The sequence below is a fragment of the Prosopis cineraria genome, unplaced genomic scaffold, assembly GCF_029017545.1.
Source record: "Prosopis cineraria cultivar Desert tree isolate PC_DT_omini unplaced genomic scaffold, ASM2901754v1 PC11, whole genome shotgun sequence".
In the NCBI taxonomy this organism is placed as follows: Eukaryota; Viridiplantae; Streptophyta; class Magnoliopsida; order Fabales; family Fabaceae; genus Prosopis; species Prosopis cineraria.
Genome location: NW_026555342.1, coordinates 41,945,494 through 41,970,293, shown reverse-complemented (window position 1 = coordinate 41,970,293; position 24,800 = coordinate 41,945,494). Strand labels below are relative to the sequence as shown.

Below are 24,800 nucleotides of genomic sequence, written 5' to 3'. Positions count from 1 at the left end.
TATCAAGAAATTGGTCCACTGCAAAGGAAATTGTCTCAAGTTCTTTCAAATGAATATTAATTATCATCCCACAGATGTGAATAGTGTGAATTCTAGCCTTTGGTTCCATGTAAGGGCGAAAGTTCTAAATATTAATTTTATTTAATACCTAATTATCTACTAGAAAATTGGTTGGGAACAGATATTTATCCCTGATGTAAAGGATTCGTTACCGGAAAAAAAAAAGTTGTTGGATGTGCAATTGCATACAACTATTTATTTGAAAGTGAAGGATCACATCAACTTAAGTAGTTTCCAATAATTTCCTAAGCCATTACAGTTGTGTGGCGGATACAAATCAAATAATTTTGAAAAAAATATTTAAGTAATTTTTAGTAATTACGTATGTAGGGTATAATTAAGTATAATTTTAAAGAATATATCTTCCAAGAAACGGACAAAGCTCCATATTTAATCAAGCATGCTAACTTTGATCTCAAATTCTTTGAATGAAGCAATTCAATCGTCTTATTACTTGAATCCTTGCTAAATTAATTGACTTCAATTAAACTTGAACTATATTATAAATCATTAACTTTATTAATTATGTACTCTAACTTTATGAATATATTATAAATCATTAACTTTTAGCGGCAGCTTTTGACCATTTAACAATAAATTTATATATATATATATATATATATAAGTTTTATTCAAAAGAGGTACACGTAATTTATCTTTCAACAATTACACTGTTATACTCTTTGGCACTCCTCTTCCTGTGGTCCCGGGTCCTGAACTTGGAATAAGCAACTCATTTGATGAAACTCTGGCACCACATCTATTCCTAAGTTGTGGGTCACCATTTCTTTTCTCAATCTCTTTCTCGATACTTCTTATTTCCAATAAGAACGCATAGAATGCATCAATTATCTCAGGATCCCCCACCCAACTTGCCAAATCATTTCTATCCCCAATGTACTCTTCATCTGGTGAATGTGCAGAAATTATATCAATCACAGCCATGAACTTCGTTGCCTGAAATAAACTTGGCAATGATGACACGAAGTACTTCTTGGGGTTTGCCACAAAACTTGCATAGTCAGGATCATTCTCACTAGGAATCAATCTTCTCATTAATGGCGGACGGGTTGGAACATAACCTCCAAAAGGGTATTGTCCAAAGTTCAAAGCAGCATGCTGTGCCGACACGATCCAAATTATTGTGGAAAGTATGAACATAAGATCTTGAGGAGTTTCAAGTTTTGGCCACCAAGAGCATCTTAAGATCAGCATGCCCCAGATTTATGGATTCTCTGTACCATGATTGGAGCTCATGATCCAAGGAAATGGCTTTTGGATCTTTGTAGTAATAGTTTACATATTTTTGAACCAACTCCTCTATGCTTGACCATATAAGGAGACCGTCAGACGCATAAGTATAGTCTTCAATAAGTAGCCTAACTCCATGAGGCTGAGTTGCATCAGGAACTGCGATACCTCTGAATATAAAGATAAAATTGTTCAGCTCAATGTCTATAAGGGGAATTCATGATTTCTTATATGTTATGTGTATTTAGTTTCATGATAATCTTTGGGAATGAAAACAAAAGGAGAGAGTTGATAGATTATGCAATGTGACTGCTTATGTTCTGGATCGGTTCTAAACTATTTATTATAATTTTTTGGTTAAAATATAAGAGAATAAATATGAAATATTTATTGTATTTGTGTTATCATGAAATAATAATTTCTTTTATTTTTTATGTCTAAATTTAATTTGAGATATGCAATGCTTTTCTGTGCGCGCGCGCACATATATAAATCATAATATCTTTTTCATTCTATGATTTTTTTGAATGTAAAACAGTTTATAAGGAATGCCATATATATATATATATATATCTTCTCTAGCAGTGCGTATCATGTTTTTTTCCTCCAACATCATTAGATTCATCCTATGATCAGTATTGAAAAGTCATTTCTCCATATTAGAACAAACTGTTTCATGTAACATGAAATATTATTGCGCTTTAATCATTGGATTTCTAAATCGTTTGGACATCATTAGAGGTGATAACCAAGAACTATGATAAAATTTGGAAAAATAATTCTCTCTCTCTCTCTCTCTCTATATATGTATATATATATATATGATTTGAGAAGATCTGTTTTGGTAAGGAGAGTCAATGTAGAATTGACAAAGTTGGAAGAAAGAGGACCTTATGCATTAGAAGTAGAAAAGAATACCTTAATTCTATATTTGGTGTGAATGCAAAAGTAATTACCTTCTAATGAGGTCAGCAGGAAGTGGTTCAAGGTCAAAGCGCCACCAATCTTTATAAGCAGCACAACTAATTTGCATGCAATATTTGGCAGGAGTGAAGTCTGATTCAATTGTGCCTCCTGCATTGATGAGTGTCTCACGAGCCATTGCATTTATCTTCAGAGTGTACCTCGTATGAGGATGTAGAAGCTTGAACACTGGGTGGATCATACTCATTTGTCTATGTGCGGCTATTATAATGGTTCCATGCATGCAACCTATTTCACAGTTTCACAAAAATTGTGAATATATATATATACACACATATCTAGGTTAGAGGACAGTTTCACCATTATAAATCTAAAACCGTCTGAGACCTAAACTAGTTTTTTTGCACAATGTTTCTTTTCAGCTTTTCAAAAAGTGCAATATCATTTTCACTATTAAAAAAATTAATTTTAACTGTTTGTTATCAAACAATTGTAAAAAGAACCTCGAAAATTATAGAATAGATAAAAAATACAAAAGACGACCCAAAATTACAAGCAATGATTCAAAAATTATAAAAAATAACCAAGAATTTGACATTAGATGACCAAAAAATATAAAAAAAAATAAAAAAATACCTCAAAAATTATTAAAATAACCAGAAATTCTTGGTAAGGACAATATTATACCATTGTTAAAAGTTGAAAGGAACGTTATACAAAAATGAGTTCATGATCCTAAATACTTCTAGACCTATAATTCTATATAAATTGATAAATTTGTTTAGACTTTGTATGTAAAAATTGATTAAGATCTTTTCAATTATTTTTGTAAAAAAGAAGACAAACATATATAGATTGCATACCAATGGTGAACAAGCTGGTGAACACCAGTATCATTAGAGCAAACATGGGCTTTGGCAAGCTGCCATAACCAGTTGGAGGTGGCGTCTATTGGAGGAGTGAGGACTCTTTGGATGATATGGTGGAAGAGTGAGCTCGATTGCTATGGGTTTCAGAGTGCCCACTTGTGTTAGAAAGAAAACTGTACGAGTTGCGTAGGTTTTGCGATCCTCAAGAGCATTTATGCGATCCAAGAATGGAAGGCAAAAGTCATGGTAATCCAATATGAACAACTTATTCTCTTCCAATGCCTGCAGCAATTTCAGAACCAAATTAAAGATCCCTTTCTTATACAGGTTCACTCATATCTTGTCAATAAGTTCAATTGGTCGGTCAACAAAGATACCTGTTGGAGGTGCATTCCATCAATATGATCTTTGATGTGTTCTTCCTTGATCGCTGATTCTGCTGGACCAAAGAGAGAGGGATCTAGCTTGCTTTTAGGAGGAAATTCCTGTTGAAAAATGACAGTAAGGGGATACTAAGAAAAGGGACAATTACATATAGGTCCTGTGGAAAAGATTTATTTACAAATAAGTCCCGCAAAATTCAAAAACTATAGTCAAGTCCCTTGAAACTTGTGTGTAATTTGAAATTGGGGTTAAAAAACAATAATGCCCCCTATTAAAAATACATTGTATCAATCAAATAATTCACAACTATTTCATTTGTAATTTACAACTATTACTGTAAACATTTTACAACTATAATTTTACATATCTAATAGTTTAATTGATCATACTTTATTAACAAGTTTAACACTAATTGTTTTCATCTACTTTATTACTAATTTATAATTATCACTTTAACTTTTTACAATTGCAACTTCACATATCTAATATTTGAAAGGTTTTAATATTTGATGCCCCTAGTTGAAGTTACAATTAATAAAAAGTTAAATTGATAGTTGTAAAATTATTGATGAAATAATTATAAATTATTTGATTGATGTAATATATTTTTAATGGAGACATTATGTCGTTATACCCTAATTTCAAATTACATTTAGGTTTCAAGGGACATGACTGTAGTTTCTAAATTTTATAGTACTATTTGTAAAATAAGTCTGCTTCACAAAATCTATATGTAATTTGTCCTTAAGAAAATGACAGCAAGGAAAACAAATAGCAAATTCAATATTTTTTTGTCGGATACTGATGCATTGATTGATATATTGTACATGAAAATTTCAAAAACAAAAGTGCTCACACATGTCAAAATAATGAAGTGTTTTACTGTCAATTACAATTATTGGCAACTTGTAGATAATAATATTATTTAAGATGATATCAAACTATTAATGTGAAAAATACTTTCAACTTGGATGTGGAATTAAAGCACAAGTTGTTGTTATTTATACCTTGAGGATTTCAATGCTCAAAGGGTTGATACCAGTAAGCATTGGGCGTGCAAATTCGTCATCTCGTGGGAAATAAGATGTGCTCCCTGAATATTATAAATCTTCTTTTAAGTATCATTTAATAGCATAAAAGGAATATGCTCTTATGTCAAGATAGTCATTATATATTTCATAATTAGTTTAATTGTTATTAATGTCTTTGCAAGGCCCCTCATTGTCATTTTCTCAGCAGTCAGCAAGTTTCTATGTTTATTTGTCTTGGATTATATTCAAATTTAAGAAACTTATTGAGACAGGTTGTCAATTTTACTAACTTGAAGATACCTTTGGAGGATCAAATTTGAAAAATTCATCGATGGTGCCTTGCAAGTTATTGAAAATATTGGGGAGAGTTCCAAAATGTTATGGCTCTTTAAAGATGTTATCAATTTCAGAGACCTCATCTTCACTGCCTGAAACAATATCTAACAATGATGGAACAATATTCCTAAGCCTTCCTTTGAATTTTCCCTTATCAACAGTTTCTTTCTTCAACTCCTCCAATTCCTCATCCCTTGGAACGTATATTGATTCAAATTCAGGCAATCTTGACTCTGCTGTGACGTCTGTTCATATAGATTCCATATAAAAGTAAAAGAAATTACAAGCAAGTTAACACGTTACAAGTACACCTATACAAACATTGTTGGTGTACACAAAAGCATTAAGGCCGGTTTAGTTGTTAAAAAAATGGAATGGAATACGATGACATGAGTTGATAAAAAATAAAATGAACTAAAATAAAATCAGAGATTCATGTTGATAGAAAAATGTTTGTACACACACATAGAAATTTATATATATATACACACTCCTTTTTGGCCTTTAATATATATGCTTCTAAACATTTTTATGCATATTAAGAAAAATTACTAGATATTTTATTTTATAAAAAATAGTTAATATTTCAGTTATACCCTTATTAATTAAAAGGAATTCAACTTCATCATGGCTTGCTCAATTTACAAAAACGCTATTAAAATTACAGCGGTAAAAATGGAGCATATATCATTTGATATTCTATTTAGGCATCTTATAATCTAAATCAAATTTTATTTTTAAAAAGTATCTTATAATATAAGAGACCAGAGAGAGTATAAGTATGTTATATGATTTATTTTAAATTTTTTTAAATTTTTCTTAAAAAAGTAAAATATTGATAAATAATTTGTTATCTTATATTTTTAAATTATAAAATTAATTTTAAAAACTCAAGTATGATAAATGTTAAAAATTCTAAATTAATAAATACTGCATACCGGTGGTAGTAGATGGGACACCAGTACGACATCGTCTAGGATGAGGGTTGAGTGAGCCATCTCGTTTTGGTCTTTTGAATTCATCTCCTTTTTCTGGATCACCCAAACATTGTAAACATCATAATCATATATCCTTTGGGAATGTGTCCTCATTCCTGTGCCATCACCTCTCTTCTCATTCAATTCTTCTTTTCTTAGCTTCTTTAGTCCGATTGGTGTCTCTTGTGGTAAATATGTCTGTTTCAAGGTTAGTGGTCATGATTAGTTTATATCTTCTATATAGCTCCCACACCACACAATAAGATTCAATCATCCTAAATATGACTCTCTACATTTGTTTGAGTAATGGAATTAATATAGATTCCAAGTGTAAACTTAAAGTGAACTATATTGTAAAAAGGGAAAATAATATTTGATCCTTAAACTATAGGAATGGAACATCTAGAATTCAGCAAACTCATTTTTTGGTGCATTTTCACTATTAAATATTTAAAATCATGGTAATCTCTACCTACCATTAACTTTGGCTGTTAGTTAATTAGAAAATTACATAAAAATCTCAAAAATTACAGAAAAATTACAAATTTTTATTTCTGGATCCTTTGGTGATTCTTTTTTGGTCCTTTTTTTATAATTTTTTTTTTCAATTAATAGTTAAAATTTACAAGTAAGAGAAATTGCCATGATTTTAAATGTTTAAAGGAAAGATACACCAAAAATAGTTTAAAAACCCAAATCTCCTGAGTTTATAGTTTAACAGCTAAGTTGTTTTTTAACCCTTGTAAAAAATTGCAAATTTTGTAAATCCATTATCAATTTATCAAACTATATATATAAATGAAAGAGAGAAAGGTGAGGGATTTTTTTGACTCTATGTTTTTTAATTAGTTCAAGGAAAAATGCAATCATTAATCCTTATATTATCGAATTTTATTTTCAATCCTTATAGTTTTTTTTAAATATTTTTAGTTCTTATAAAAATTAAAAACACTAAAATTATAGGGACTTCAGTACCAAATTACTGTGGATCTGCCTGGGCTGCGTGTGTTTTCTCAGTCGATTGATCATTCCATAATAAAATTGGTCAATTCAGATTTTATCTTAGACACAAAATGCAAAACACAAATATTTTTAATCACTTCACTCTATTTTTAATAAAACTGATCAGATTTAAGTATAACAAAGTTAAAAACGAAAAGTCTAAAATCTGGACATCTTGGATTAAACATGTTTACTCCATATTAAATCATAATTAAAAGTTGAAAACATAGATTTGTTTTCAATTAGAAGTCTAGTAATTAGTTCAGTAGTATTTTAATTAAAAAATTTATGGGAGAATGACAGAGGGATTTCAAAAGGAAAAATTAATTTAAGTTATATCTCAAGTATTGAATTTCAAGAATTTGTAACTCAATTTCTCAATTATACAACTCCATTATGATGAATTTGTAACTTATATTTTAAATCTTAACAGAAAAAATTATTTTTTATTCTCTAACCATGTTATAATTTAAAAAATAAATTATAAATTCATCACAACATAATTACAAATTAAAGGTTGAATTCAAAATTTTTTTAAAATTTAATACTTGAGACCTAACTTAAATTAATTGATACTTTAAAACCTATTTGTCATTCTCTCAAAATTTATTAACAGTAACACACACATATATTAAGAAGCATTCAATATTGAAATCTACAAGTTGAAACGTACACCAAAATGACCCTTTTGACAATTGTATTGTTATCCTCCATTTAATGTATGACTTCTGGCAGCTAGCCTAATCATTTAGGATCTTCAAAAATATTTTAAGGTTAGAGAATAAAAAAATAATTTTTTCTGTTAAGATTTAAAATACAAGTTACAAATTCATCATAATGGAGTTGTATAATTGAGAAATTGAGTTACAAATTCTTAAAATTCAATACTTGAGATGTAACTTAAATTAATTTATCCTTTTGAAATCCCTCTGTCAAAATAACACCGGCTTATACTTGGACCATAATCGTCAATCCTATAATTTTATCAAGTTTTATTTTTAGTTTTTATAAATTTTTTAGTATCATCAATCTCTATAGTTTTAGTATTTTAGTCCTTATAGTTTTAAAAAATTAGGTGATGTTTGTTTTTCAGGTTCCTTAGTTTCAATTTTTTCAGTATTTTTATTTTTGTAGAGACTAAAAATATTGAAAAAGAACTACAAAAACTAAAAGCAAAATTTGATAAATTATAGAGATCAAAGATTTTGTTTTTCCTACTTTCTTCATTTTTCTCTCTTACAAAATGACAAATATTTTTTTAATGAGAATGATTAATATTATATTTTTAACTTTTTATACGTATCAACTTGTTTTTGTCAATTTCATTTTTAGTTTTCGTCGATTTGAACTAAAGAGTAAATATTCGAATCACCCCCACGTAAGTGAAAGTGAGGTTATCAATATTTATGAACAGTCACATCGCACATAACATACCTAAAACGGGTCAATTTCATTTTATCAAATTAAACAGATTGAGCTCTACTCTCTTATCAGCTTGTTTTAGATATTTTTTTCCGTTCCGAAATATAAGCATATTTTTCCTAGTTAATTTTGGCCTATAATGTAAGCAACTTAGGTTCTGTAAATAAATTTCCATTTTATACTAGTACAAAAGTATTTTTTTTCCATAATTAAAAGACATTTTCATGACAGAAAAAACTTTGTAGTAGAAAATCGTGTGGTAGTAAATAGATATTTTTTGCCATAGGTCAAGCAGAACTGTGGTGAAAGATATCATTTTTTGCCACAGATCTAAGCTCACCTGTGGCGAAAATACAGTGGTAAAAAATATCATTTTTCGCTACAAGTTTTAGCTCAACTGTGGCAAAAAAATAATATCTTTCGCTATAGTTCCCAGCTTATCTGTGGCGAAAAATATAGTGGTAAAACATATCATTTTTCGCCACAAGTCCTAGCTCACCTGTGGGGAAAATTAGTATCTTTCGCCACAGGTCCGAGCTCACTTGTGGTGAAAAATGCGTTTAGAGATTCATATATGGCGACAGTTGTTTTTATGGCGAGTTAGAGATTCATATATGGCGACAGTTGTTTCTATAACTGTCATCATATATCATCTTTTACCACAGTTATAGTGATAACTGTGGTCATAAATACTATATTTTTTTAATAGATTCACAAATAAATATATACATCTTTTGATTACAAAACTTGCATTAATACATAAACAACAACTCTAGACACCAGTACAAATATATTTGGTATAAGTATATGAACTAAAAGTCCACATTTTTACTACAAATATCTAGAAAGTTTCTACTCTAATCCTGTCAATTTTAAGAAAAACCTAGACCACATATTGCAAATATGTTTTAACTTTTGCTTAGAATATGGCTCTAAACTTTGAAAATGCTGCAAATTAAATAGCAATATATGTATGAATAATAACTTAAGTATACGATAAACATCATAATTATAAATTATTATTAACAAATTATTACCTGATCAAATGAGTGAATGATACCCTGAGTGATGATTTTATACATGAAAATCATCATATAATAACTGCATTCTACACTTCCTGATTGTTGAGGACACTATGAAGAAACATCTTCAATATTATCAACCCCCGCTACTTGTCTTTTAGTTTCCCATTTCTCTTGAGTCATTGTATCATAAATATATGCATATCCTCCCCGAGACATCGTATAGTTGTATAGATTTTTCTTTCAATGCTCTTGCCCTTTTTGACTTTTTTCCTATTAACAAATAATGAAAAGCATTTGTTAGAAATGAATTTTTACTAATACTAAACAAATTATCATATTCTTGTTTCACTTACCAAAATTTGGGATCATGTCTACTGTAAACAAATTTCATCCACGTGTCATAATCAATGAATGAATATTTCTCCCAAGATTTTTCCATGTTAACATCATTATCACTATCATCATTTTCGTTACAACTCTTAGGAAACACATATTTCTAGTAAGTTTGGACTTAAAGTCCCTCCATCGATCACCAGCATACTTTAGCCACTTGTTCTTTAAAAATGAAGTTTCCTTAATATCATAAGTAATTTGCAAAATAACACACATTAACAAAGAATTTAGTAACAACATAAATGTCAAAATAAAAAGTAGATATGACATATAATAATTAGAAATACCAGTATAGATTCCCAAACATCATTTTCGTCACTTTCATTTACATCATCCCACTCTTTCTCCAAGATGTTGATTTTTTGACGTGCCACCAAACCCACAAAACTCTTAAAAATGTTTCCTTTCTTCTTATCAATTGGTTGGCCTTTGTCATCAAAATTAAGTTGAATTTTTCCATGTATTTGGGCTAACTTAGTAAGTTGTGTGGCCTCTCTTTTACCTCTTTTAGAACTTGATTTATCGGTGACAAAATTCTCCATATTTTTTCTAAAACAAATAAGATAAATAAAGTTAGTAGAAAAAAATATAATAACATATCACATAACATATCCTCTATTTGATCACCAAAATCCATATCATCATATTCAACTTGTGGCATACCACGCTTTCTAGATTCACCATGCAATACCCACTATCTATATGCTTTGTAGAACCCAAAATAAATTAGGTGATCCTTAATCTCTACAGGACTTCATCGCAACCCATTCAAGCACTTAACACAAGAATAATAAAACAGTCCTTTATTATTAGGAACATTATTCTTTGCAAATTCCAAAAAATAATCTACTCCCCTCTCATATTCATCACTTGTTCGCAAAGCATCTATCCAACTACGGTTCATCATTACCTATTTCAAATTTCAATAAATAATTTATAATTTGAAATTTAAAAAAATTTTGACAACATAATAGTTCACAAAGCAAAATTTCCTGAGCAATAGACCCCTCAATTTGTTCAATTTAATCTCTCAATTGAATTTTTAAAATTATCAACTCTAATCAACAAGCAATTCAGTTATCACATACAACCATCAAATAATAACTAATTTACTTTTGTAGAGCTAAAAGGATAATTGAAATACATTGTTCTATTTAACTTTTCCAAGACACCAATTTGAACAAAATTAAACAAATTTTAATGATTAAATTCAACTGAATTGTCAATAATTATTAACTCTAATAAACAACCAATTCAAACTATCACATATAGCCATCAAACAACATTTTAATTAATTTATGATAGTAGGTGTTTAAAAATTATCAAGAAACAAACAAAAAAATAGTAAAAAGAACAAAAAATTAATTTTGTGAAGTATAAAAAGCTAATTAAAAATTAAAAAAACCTAAAAATTGAGATGTGCAGGGGCAAGGGAAGGAAACACAATGAAAGCGGTGCTTAAAAATAGGTGTTTAAAAATTATTAAGAAACAAACTAAAAAATAGTAAAAAAGAACAAGAAAACCAAAAAAATCAGCAAAAAAAATTAATTTTATGAAGTATAAAAAGCTAATTAAAAAAAACTGAAAGCTGAGATGTGTTGGGGGCAAGGGAAGGTGAACTGAAGGCGACAGCGGCGGCGAGCTAGTGGCGCAGAAGCTGAAGGCGACGGCGAGCTAGGGGAACACAAGTTAAAGGCGACAACGAGCTGGAGCTGTGGGCACTCTTTAAGCTGCGGGAGCTACAAGCTAAAAGGGAATGAGTGAGCTTGAGGATGAGCTATGGAGAAGACGAGCTGTGGGTGACTATGATTGTTGGAGATGCAGGGGAGAGTAATGGCACAAGCTGAAAGATCACGAGCTAAGGGATTAAGTCTTTTAACAACATTAACGGTGACAGTTAACCCACCGCCTATCGCCATAAATGTGTCTCATTTTCAGACACATTTATGATGACAATTCACAAGGCATCTATTGCCGTAAACCATATTTTTTTTAAAAAAAATTATTTTAAGACACTTTTAATGTGTCTTAAAATAAAATATTATTTTAAAAATAATATTTTATTTAACTTAATTAAGGCACATTTAATGTGTCTTAATTTAGACACATTAAATCTGTCTTAAAAAAATATAATTTTTAAAATAAGATTTTATTTAAAAATTCTTATTTAATGTGTTAATTCAGACACATTAAATGTGGCCTAAAATAAAATATTATTTAAAAATATTATTTTATTTTAAAAATAAGATTTTATTTTAATTAATTAATAACAGCGACAGATGCCTTGGGGTTTGTCGCTATAAATATGTCTTGTTAACAAGACATATTTATGTCTTTAAAAAGACATATTTATGGTGACAGATCCTCAGGGGACTATCACCATAATTTTTTTTTTTAAAAAAGGCTTTGGTGATAGGTGCCTTCGGGAATGTTACCAAAGATATTGTCTAAATTCTAAATAATTTTAATTTGTCTAGAATTCAGACAAGCTTTGGAGACAGATGGCCTTGGGCCTGTCGCCAAAGATGTATCTTTGGCGACAATCCCGAGGGTGCCTGTTGCTAAAGCCTTTTAATGTTTTCTGAATTTAGGCATTTTGAAATTCAAAATGTCTGAATTCAGACATAAATAAATAAATAAATAAAATATATAAAATTAATTTAATTTAATTATTTTAAGATTTATTTTATTTTGTCTTCTATTTTTAATAGGCCCGATTTTTTGAAAATTCTAATTTTAATTATAAAAAATATATTAATTATTCAATGTTATTAAATAAAATTTGTTAATATTTTTCTATCTAGACACAATTAATTTAACTTAGATATTACATTATTATAGATATAATAAATAATTTTTATTTATTATAATAATCTCTAAATAAAATTCATTTAATATTTTTTATTTTAGATACAATTAATTTATCTTCAATATTACATAATTAATTACAAATATAATAAATACTTTTGATGAAGTATAATTATCTTCTAAATAAAGTTATTTTAATATTTTTTAATTTACAAAAAATTAATTTGCCTTAAATATTAATTTATTATTAATAAATAATAAATAATATAATTAATAATTTATTTCAATTATAATTATTTTGTAAATGAATTACATTTAAGTAATAATTTATTTTAATTATTTAATTTAAATATTTTTCATAAGCATTTATGGCGACAGTTTATCATAAAATTATCACCGTAAATGATCTACTTTTTAAGTTAATTACCAATAAGCCATTATCTCATGTATTACCACAGTTTTTTTATGAAATGTAGTAAAAAAAATATGTCATTAAATTGCTATTTTGTACTAGTAACAGAAATATTGCACAAAAGCAAGTTCAAAGTCATAGATGCTTTTGAACATATGATTTATAGGGGCAAATTTACCATTTAATCTTACATAAATTGATAAATTTGTTTAGAGTTTGTATGTATAAATGGCTTAAGATGTATCTTTTGAATTATATATTTGTAAAAGAAGACAAACATAGATAGATTGCATACCAATGGTGAACAAGCTGGTGAACACTAGCATCATTAGAGCAAACATGAGCTTTGTCACGCTGCCATAACCAGTTGCAGGTGGCGTCTATTGGAGGAGTGAGGACTCTCTTTGGATGATTTGGTGGAAGGAGGGTTTCAGAGTGCCCACTTGTGTTAGAAAGAAAACTGTGCGAGTTGCATAGGTTTTGCGATCCTCAAGAGCATTTATGCGATCCAAGAATGAAAGGTAATAGTCATGGTAATCCAATATGAACAACTTGTTCTCTTCCAATGCCTGCAGCAATTTCAGAACCAAATTAAAGATCCTTTTCTTATATAGTTTCACTCATATCTTGTCAATAGGTTCAATTAGTTAGTCAACAAATAAACCCTAATATAGTCTAAAGCTTTAGTAAAACCTGTACGTTAAGAGAGAGAGAGAGAGAGAGAGAGAAGGATACCTGTTGGAGGTGCCTTCCATCAAGATATTCTTTGATGTGTTCTTCCTTGATTGTTGATTCTACTGGACCATGTTTGAGATGGATCTAGTTTGCTTTTAGGAGGAAATTCTTGTTGAAATAGAATGATATATAGGAAGAAAATGATAGCAAGGAAAACAACTAGCACAAATTAAATGTTCTGTCAGACACTGCAGTACATGAAAATTTTGAAAACAAGAGTGGTCACACATGTCAAAATCATGAACAGTTTTATTGTCAAATAATAGTACAAATTGTTTGCGACTAGCAGCTAATGATGATTATGTAAGAATATGATATCAAACTATTAATGTAACAAATACTTTCAACCTTGGATGAGGAAAGTACTAGTTGTTATTATTTATACCTTGAGGATTTCAATGCTCAAAGTAGGGCTATACAAAGAATTGGACGGGACTAAACTTCAGCCTAACCTGGAGTCTGGTCCTTTTCATGAAAAGGACTAGGTTAGGTAACCCATAGTCCGGTCTGGTCCTGTGAAAACTTGGAGATTAACAAGACCGGACTTGGTCCATAGGACTGGGAGACTGGTCCTGTTAGTCCAATACTCACTTAGCCTTTTTTTTCTTTAAAAAATATTTTATATTTTTAAATAAACTCTGGTGCTTGCTTTTATCTGTTACAAATAAAATTGCTGTGAAATCACCATATATGCATTATTGCTCAGATCATTGCAAAAGAAATTACTCAGATAAAAGCACCAGATATGCATTATTGCTTTATGGTGCGTGAAGCTGTGAAATCAATGAACAATACATAAAGCAAATAAGTAACTAGCAACTCAGGAAAAGCTGAGAATGGAAATGGAAATCTGAGGCAAAGCTAGGTAAAGCAAGTATCTTCCTTCTTCCAGTTGCGTCGCGTCAAGGCCTGAAGGTAGAGGATGAGATCTGGGTCGAGTTGCAGTTGCAGTTGTGTTGAGGCGTGGAGGCGGAGGGCGGAGGTCGTCGACTGGTCTGAGCATTGAGATCTGTGTGGCTCACTGGAGGAGAGCAAGGAGGATCAAAGGTGGAGAGCAAGGGTGGGCAATGGTGCAACGTCACTGACGTGAATGACGGTGGTGGCCGGTGGGCTTCGATGCACTGGAGCAGGGTCGAGTCACACGTGAGTAGCTGAGAGTTGAGCAGGGTCTGAGCACTAAGATCTATGTGGCTAACGCTGAGACTAAGTGTGCTATGGTGTTCAGGATTTTTTTTCGGTCAAAGTGTGTGGCGTGCAAGGCTGGACGGCTGGACCTGACCAAAGACTATTTTTTTAAGACTTATTAATTAATAATTTATTAATTAATTTTAATTATATTAAAATAATTATGTAGGACCAGACCGGACCACTTAGTCTAGAAGCTTGGTCTCTAGTCTGGTCTTACCCGAAAAATCAGTCCTGTCTTTTTGGTCTTTTGGTCCTATAGGACTAACATTTTATAGGACTGGACAAGACCGAGTTTTCACGGGCCAGACCGTACCGAACCAGACTACGAGACTTTTGCACAGCCCTAGCTCAAAGGGTTAATACCAACAAGCATTTGGCACACAAATTCGTCATCTCGTAAGAAATAAGATGTGCTTCCTGAAAATCATAAGCTTCTTTTAAGTATCATTTAATAACCTTAGCATAAAAAGATTTTTTTCTCTTATATCAAGATAATCTATATACATTTAATAACTATTTTAATTGTCATTAATGAATCTTCAAGTTTATATCATTTTCAAATTTAAGAAACATATTGAGATAGGTATATCAATTTTACTTACTTGAAGAAATCTTTGGAGGATCAAATTTGAAAAATTCATCGATGGTGCCTTGCAAGTTATTGAAAATCTTGGGGAGTGATTTTTGAGACTTCTTCATTCCAAAATGTGATGGTTCTTTAAAGATGTTGTCAATTTCAGAGACCTCATCTTCACCGCCTGAAATAATATCTAACAATGATGGAACAATATTCCTAAGCCTTCCTTTGAATTTTCCCTTATCAACAGTTTCTTTCTTCAACTCCTTCAATTCCTCATCCCTTGGAACGTATATTAATTCAAATTCAGGCAATCTTGACTCTGCTATGACATCTGTTCATATAGATTCCATATAAAAGTAAAAGAAATTACAAGCAAGTTAACACGTTACAAGTACACCCATAGAAACGATGTTGCTGTACACAAAAGTATTAAGGCCGGTTTAGTTGTTAAAAAAAAAAAATTGGAATGGAATACAATGACAGGAGTTGATAAAAAATAAAATGAACTAAAATAAAGTCAGAAATTAATATTGATAGAAAAAATTTTTGTACACACACATAGAAATTTATATATATATATACACTCCTTTTTGGCCTTTAATATATATGCTTCTAAACATTTTTATGCATATTAAGAAAAATTACTAGATTGTTTTATTTTATAAAAAATAGTTTAATATTTCAGTTATACCCTTATTAATTAAAAGAAATTTAACCTTGTCATGCCTTGTTGAAATTATAAAAAGCTCTTAAAATTATGCATGTAAAAATGGAGAATATATCAATTGATAGACCAACTTTTATTTTTAGAAGATGTCTTATAGTACAAGGGATAAGAGAGAGTGTGGGTTACATGATTTTATTTTAATGTTTGTAAGATTTTCTATAAATATATATATATATATATATATAACTATAAATGATTTATTATCTTTTATTTTTTAAATTATAAAATTAATTTTGAAAAATCAAGCATGATAAATGTTAAAAGTTTTAAATTAATTAATTTCTTTTTCAAAAAGTTGGCCCCCTAACTATGGTTGGTACGGTCTCTGCCTATATTACATACCGCTGCTCGTGGGTGGACGACCAGCACGACATCGTCTAGGATCACCCAAATCATTGTAACATCATAGTCGCATATCCTTTGAGAACGTGCCCTCATTCGCGTCCCATCACCTCTTTTCTCCTTCTATTCTTCTTCTCTTAGGTTCTTTAGTCCTACTGGTGTCTCACGTGGTAAGTATACCAGTTCAGATACTGGTCACGATTACTTTTATGTCTTCTGTATATAGCTCCCACACCACACAATAAGATTTAATCATCCTAAATATAACTCTTTTCATTTGTTGTTTGGTAATGAAATTAATATAGACTTCAAGCATAAAATTTAAAGTAAATTGTATTGTAAAATGATAAAATGATAGCTTGACCCTTAAACTATAGGAAAGGAACATCTAAAATCCCACAAACTCATTTTTTTGTTCATTTTTAACTGTTAAATATTTAAAATTTTAGTAATTTTTTTTATTATTAATTTTGATCGTTAGTTGATTAAAAAATTATAAAAAAACGTTAAAAATTATAAAAAAAGTTCTAAAAATTACAGAAAAATTACAAATTTTATTTTGGAGCCCTTTTCTGTGATTCTTTCTTTTGATCCCTTTTCTTATAATTTTATTATCAACTTACTGTAAAAGTTAACAGCATAATTTTAAATATTTAGAAGTGAAAATACACAAAAAATGAGTTTAGAATATCAGATCTCTTAGAGTTTATAGTTTAAAGATCAAATTGTCATTTTATCCTTATAAAAAGTGTAAATTTTGTGAATCCATTATCAAATTTATCAAACTATATCCATATTATATATATAAATGAAACAGAAAAAGGAGAGGGATTTTCCTGACTTGCTTTTAACTAGTTCAAGGAAAAATACAATTATTAATCTTTATAATTTTATTGAATTTTATTTTTAGTCTTTGTAAGTTTTTGTTCAGTGTTTTCAGTTACAGGAGTTAAATACACTAACAACATTAAAACTGTAGAGCACTGGGTAAGAAACCTTATTCAATTTTATTGAAACTATAAGGACTAAAACACTAAAATAAAATTATAAAGACTAAAAGTAAAACTCAGTAAAACTATAAAAATCAATTATTGTGTTTTTCATTAATTTAATTACTATGGGTCTGCGTGGGCTGCGCGCATTTCTCAGTCAGATGATCATTCCATAATAAAATTGGTCGATTCAGATTTGATTATGTACATACATATTTACATATTAATTTTAATTTAAAAAATATAACTTTTAATCCTTATACTTTACTTGTGTTTTGCTATAAACCACTACACTATTTTTTAATATTTTAAATCCTTACACTTTTATTTTTTGATATTTTAAATCCCTTCAAAGTCTTTACACTTTATTTATTTAGGCACCTAAAATACTGAAAAATAAAAGTGTAGGAACCTAGAATACCTAAAAAAAGTATAGGAATCTATAGCAAAATATAAGTAAAATGCAGGAATCAAAAGTTATATTTTTCTTTTTAGTTTTCAATACTTTTTTCATTTTAACATATACAAAAATGAAAAATAAAAATATATTTTAATTACTTCTCTCTCTCTCTATAAATAAAACTGATCAGTTTTAAGTATAAAGAAAATTGACAACGAAAAATCTAAAATCCAGACATCCAAATTAATTAACCGCGTCATCAGAATATATATATATATATATATATATAACTTTTTATACGTGTCAACTTGTTTCCGTCAATTTCCTTTTTATTTTTTGTCAATTTGAACTGAAGGGTAAATATTCGAATCACCTCCACATCATAAGTGAAAGTGATAACTAAACAATACTTTTGAACACTCACATCACACATAACATACCTAAAACGGGTCAATTTCATATTACCAAATTAAACTGCATGAGCTCTACTCTCTTCTCAACTTATTGTAGATATTTTTTCTGGTCCAAAATATAAGTATTTTTCCCCTAGCTAATTTTGGTCCATAATATAAGCAACTTAGATTTTGTAAATAAAATTTCCATTTTACCCTTCCTATTTATTAACTTAAATTCTTGTGTGAGATAATTTATAACCCATTTTACTCAACATCGATTGCAACTAAGGGTAAAAAAGAAAAACAATATAATATACATTTTAATGAGAATATTGGCTTGCAGAATATTCTTAAAAGTTGCTTATATTTTGGATCAAAGTGAATATATTCCAAATGCATTAGAAAAAGAGTTAAAGATCATTTTTCTCCCTAAACTTTTTTTTAGAAGCGCTGGGTATTTTATATTAAATGATGGGGTATTTTATCCCTCAAAACAACTCTTTTAAAGAGCAAAATATCAGATACCCATCATTTTCTTTGTTATTTGTTGACTAGGAATAATAGTGAGGCCTACACATAGTAATAATAAGGCATTTTAACCCATTTTGATCATATGATAAACTAAAAGTTGGTAGGAACCTGATCTTAGTGGCAAAACAGAGGCAAAATGACTCAAAATGCCTTATTGTTATTATATATGAGTCTCGCAATTATTTTACGTCAATAGATAACAAAAAAAATGAAGGATCTATTACAGAAGAGTGATTTTGGTTCTTAAAAAAAATATTTCAGGGAGATATTGCTCTACCCTTGAGTATAGAGTGTCCAACATTATTTTTAAAAAAATGGTTTAGGGAAAAATATCCACTAACTAATTACCTTGTTTGTGAAGAATACTCTCTGCTCAGCTTCGAGGGACGTGTTTGGCTGAATCCAAGACTTGCAAGCAAAATGATCACATCTCTCAATGGTTATGCCTTCCAAGAAGAACTCAATTTCGTAACAGTTACAAATGGCAACAGCTCCAGGAATCCCAAAAATCTGGGTCCACCTCAAATTCCACTTCGTAAGTCCCGCCCTCTGCTACAAGTCTACGTTCTTTGGACCATTCCAATACTGCTTCCTTGCTCAGCTTTGGCTCCAAACTCCCTTCAATCATGAAACAATAGACTTAATAATGATCACGATCGATGTTAATAATTAATGGGAAAAAAGAACAGTATGCCGACAAATAACAAAGTTGTTGGAATAACATTTAAGATACTCCCTGGGGGGGAAAAAAAAACAACAGTATGCCGACGAATGAGAGAGTTGTTGGAATAACAATTAACATACTCCCTCCATCTTAGCAAATCAATAAAAATTAATTATTTAATTAAAAGTAATAACATTTCTAGTTTACCCTTAATTATTATAAATAAAAAGTGAATTTTTTTAAGTAAATTAATGAGAGTACTTATCTTTTTCTCTTTTTAATTTAATAAGGGTATAATGGTCCATCTATTAAAAAATATGTTAACAACTTCTTATAGTTAGAGATAAAAAAATTCTAGAAGAACTCTTATATATAAGGATGGAGGGAGTATAAGACAACACAGGTGTAAATATTAAAATTGTGTGGCCTTATTATAAGCCTAAATAATGAAGTGATCTATTTGAAAACTTTGATGTGGTTTAAGGGTGTAATTGTCATAAAATTAATAGGTAGAGATTAGAGTGATATTTATAATTTACTTAGGGCCAAATTGCGTTAAATATTGCTAATTTAAGTCTATAAATGGAAATCGTGGTCCCCGTATTGAACATGATGAAAAACTGGTTCTTTTATCTCCTAGAAACTCAAAAGAAATTTCCTATGTTTACTATGTAAAAAATCATATAGTGCCATATTCGTCTAACCCATGAGATTCTGTGATGCTTATGACTATATATGGATATTTTCATGAGGATCGTTTTTTCAATGGGAGTTTTTACAGATAAAAAGAGAAGAATCAGATTTAAAGGTAGAGAAACCTAGTTCCATTAGACGTGAACCGTGGCGAGCAAACCAAGCACGAGGTACCTGTTTGAGACCATAAATAGCAGACATGGTTAGGAAAGTCTGGATTAACAAAAACTAGAGGTTGAACCATGTACACATCTTCCTTAAGAAAACCATGTAAGAATGCATTTTGAACATCAATTTGCCTTATGCACCAGCCATTGGGGACAGCTTGGAAGAGAACAAGACGTACAGTGATGGGTTTAACCATTGGGGTAAAGATGTCAACAAAATCTATCCCAAGTTGTTGATAGAATCCTTTGGCCACGAGACGAGCTTTGTGCTTCCCCAAGGTGCCATCGACATGAAATTTGTTTCAAAAGATCCACTTATAGCCAACAAGAATCATAGAAAGAGAGTACGGGACAAGAGTCCATGTGTTTGTGGTAAGTAGGGCTTGAAATTTTGTGGTGAGAGCATAACGCCATTTTGGTATTTTGAGAGCAGAAGAGACATAGGGGGTACAGAGAATGTGCGTCCCGATGCTCAATGAGAATGAGGATAGTAGACAAAATTTGAGGATTAATAGGGTAGGTTTGAAGATGTTGGCCTTTAATCTGGTCACCAAAAGGTGTGACGGCGTAGTGGGTAATAGAGGGGAAAGGGGCATCAATTGAGATGTGTCAGACGAAGATGATGAAGATGCAGCTGTGGGAGAGGAAGGAGATGATAGAAAAAGACTAGGGTAAGGTGTGGGTGATGGGCCAGAATGAAGATGCAGCTGTGAATGAGGAAGGAGGTGATAGAATAGGACTAAGGTGAGGTATGGGAGATGGGCCAAAAGAGTAGGGCCCACTAGTCAGAAAAAGTACGATTGCATAAAAAAATTAATGGGCAGTTTAGGAGATTGGATATTGGTGAAAGGAAACTAGGTTTCATCAAGCAAGACATCCCTTGAGATGTAGATGCAACCTGATTAAAGATTGAGGCATAAATACCCCAAATGATTGGATGCATGGCCAATAAAAACACATATAGTGGATCTAGGAGCAAGCTTATGTGGTGCGTAGGGCCTCAAATTGGGTCAATAAGCTAACCTAAAAGCTTTCAAAAAATAATAATTGGGAGAATCTTTGTGTAAGACTTCAAATGGGCTGAGTCCATGAAGAACTTGAGAGGGTGTGCGGTTAAGAAGAAATGTAGCAATGGCAAAGGCATATGACCAATATTTTTGTGGAATACAGGCATGTTTCATTAAGGCATGACTTGTTTCAACTATAGTGTCGTGTACTTCGTTCCACAGTACCATTTTGAGTATGAGTGTGTGGGCAAGTGATGCGGTGATAAATGCCCAAATTCTGTAATTCTTTATGTAATGAACGGAATTCTCCCCCCTATCAGATTGAAAAGAGCGCATGCGGGAGTTAAAGTGAGTGGAGACTAAAAGGTGAAATTTATGAAAGACAAAACATACTTCGTCTTTGGTGTGAATGGGATAAAGCCAATTGAATTTAGAGAAATCATCAACAAAGCAAACATAATACCAAAATCAATTAACTGAAACAGTTGGGGAAGGACCCCATACATCACAAAACACTAACTCAAAAGGTAAACTAGAATGATGTGAGGAAGAGAAAGGTAAACGATGACTTTTTGATGATCTACAAGCAGAATATTGATGAAGAATCTTTGTGTTTGTAAATGGAAGTGAATGGGTGTTTAAAACTTTATAGATAGTGTGGAAAGCAGGATGACCGAGGTGGTGATGCCACTAAATGAGAGAGATCTTAGTACCAAAATGAGCTTGAGGTCTGGTTGAAGTCTTAAGGTGGTACATCCTATTATGGCTGGGACTATGAAGAAGAAGGTTCCTTGTTTGTTCATCCTTTACACAAAAAAAAAAGGAAGAGTGAAATTCAAAAAAGGCATTGTTATCTTCACATAATTGATTGACACTAATGAGATTTTAGTAATTGTAGGAACATGTAAGAGATTAGAGAGAGGAAATTTGCCAAAAGGAGTGGGAAGAAGACTAGTGCCTTAAATTTGAATAGGGGTTGGTAAGTCGTCACTAACATGAACAGCATCTGAGCCGTAATAAGGTTCGGTATTAAGATTTAGCTTGGAGGGATCATTGGTCATATGGTGAGTAGCACCAATATAAGTATACCAAAGTGAGTCATAAAGAGAAGAATATTCAGAATAATGAGCTCAAGAGATAGAGGTGGTGGTGCTTGAATAACTTGGTTGTACCTTTGGAAGCATACAAGAGCATTATGACCATTTTTTTCACAAGTTTGGCATGGGTGGCATCAGGTTGGAATTGAGGGAAAGATGCATGACCACCCCAAGAAAAGCATCCACAGCCATTGTAGTTGCCTCAATTCCCTCGACCACGTGGGTTGTAGTGGAATTGACCTCCCCTGCCTCCTCTAAAGGAAGAGGTAGAAGAGAAGGAGGTGTTAGTGGGTGCTTTCTGGATAATATTGGTAGACATCTCATTAGGGAGTTGATAGGAGTTTTCTTTGATCATATGAGTTTCATAAGTAAGGAGATGGCTCGGGATGTCTTCTATAGTGAGAAAATGGCATTGAGTTGTCAAGGAAGCGACAATGCTGTTGAAGTCAGTACCTAATCCCGCAAGGAAATATGTAATGAAATCATCATCAGGGATAGGTTTGCCAACAGCAGTAAGAGAATCAACAAGGATGGTAGCTCGCCTTTGATATTCTAAGATAGTTTTGCCTCTCTTTTTGATAGTAGTAATTCATTAGTGAAGGTAAACAAGTTTGGCTTGAGTTTGTTGAGAGAAGAGGGTTTCTAAGGCTTTCCATAAGGCTTTGGAAGTTTTGTGTCGAAGAACTTGAGGGATTAGTTTTTTAGAGAGGGAAGCAATGAGGACTGAAAGAACAAGCTAGTCTTGTTGAAACCAGAGAAGGTAGTCACAGTTGAGGACGCCAGAGGGGGTTTTGGCCAGTGGTGGTGGGATAGTACCATCAATGTAGCCAAAAAGTTATTGTCTATACAGGTAAGGCATAAGTTGAGCACTCCATATGAGGTAATTTTCTTTGGTGAGACGAATGGTTACAAAGTGATGAAAGTTAGAAGGTGGAGTAGAGTGTGGTGATGTGAGCATTCCTAGTGGTGGTGTTAATAGAACAGTGGTGGTAAACGACTGGCTGGGAGATATAGGGGTCAGGTTGCCATACCGACAGTAGGTTAGTTTCTCTAATACCATAATGAGACAAATACAAACACAACAAAAGCAGAATAAGCTAAAAGAAAAGAGACGCAGTGAAACATTGTAATATGTATTTTGTTGATTTTTCACAAGTATATAGTGCTACACTATATATAGACAATTATATTATAACCAATATAAAGATGACAGGTGTAAAGTAAAGATTGATCTTTTGTGTCTCTCATGACCTCTTGGTGCTGGTAGAATTCTTTTTTGTATTATGTGTTTCAACAAAATACATGATCTATTATTGAGATTTCCCTTATTTTTATAAGCAAATCAAGATTATTTCATATTATTAAACTTGACTACAAGCTATTAGCTAGACGTCTTTAATTAGAACCGTCCATACAATATCTTTCTTTAAAAAAATTAATATATTTGATTATAACTTAGTAAAAATTGTTATAATAGATTATGATTATTAATTATGAAAGTCTCTGTTACAAGATTCCTTGCGTTAATCTGTTTTCGTTTCTATTAGTGAATTTTAGTGACTCGATGGACCCTAATGCTCTTATAAATTACATAAATTTTTAACATTCAGATTTATTTCTTTGATTTAAATTTCATATTATTTGAATTTTTAATTCTCTTGACGCATTGAATTAAAATTATTTTATAAATTATAATCTGAAAACGATAACAACGCTGAAATAATAAACTGGTTTTAACAAGTTTTTTAAACACAGATATATAACTGATGGTGAAGCTAGAGTAATCATAGAGATAAACATTGGCTAAAAAAGATAGACATGACTTGCATATAATATATTCCTAGAGTTAATCATGCAAAACGTGTTTTTTTCTGTGCAACTAATGCAATAAAGAAAAATCATCGGAAAGAATCAGCATGTACTCGTAAATTTCTGTAGTCCGATCCTCAGTTATTTTATAAGCTCATGTTGAGAGTGTAGGTAATTAATTAATTAATTTCAAACGAATAAAAAATGAAAACAAGTTCTTGATTTCTCATAATTTTTATCAAGTTGGCTTTAGGTCCCAATAGCTTATTCATTTATAACTTAGTCCTTAAATATTAGAATTATAGGACATGATGTGTGTTAATGATGTGGAAATGACGTTTGGAAATAGTAGCAACTTTAACCAAAGTAGACCCAAATTTATGAACAAATTCCTCAATGAAAAAACTACAAGGACCTTGCCCCAAATTGGTTGTAACTTTAGGGAAAAGTTAATCTAAAAGTTCTTATAGTTTCATTCAATTTTAAATTAAGTCCATATAGCTTATTTTATTTTAATCAAACCTTTAAAGTTTTATCTATTGTACATGTTAATCTTTGAAGGATAAAATTAATCATGA

The 24,800-nt window shown here is 30.8% G+C and overlaps 1 pseudogene; it reads right to left on the bottom strand.

Moving 5' to 3' along the window:
* Positions 1-726: 726 nt before the first annotated feature.
* On the bottom strand, positions 727-20,506 carry LOC129286514 (linoleate 13S-lipoxygenase 3-1, chloroplastic-like; annotated as a pseudogene).
* Positions 20,507-24,800: the final 4,294 nt, after the last annotated feature.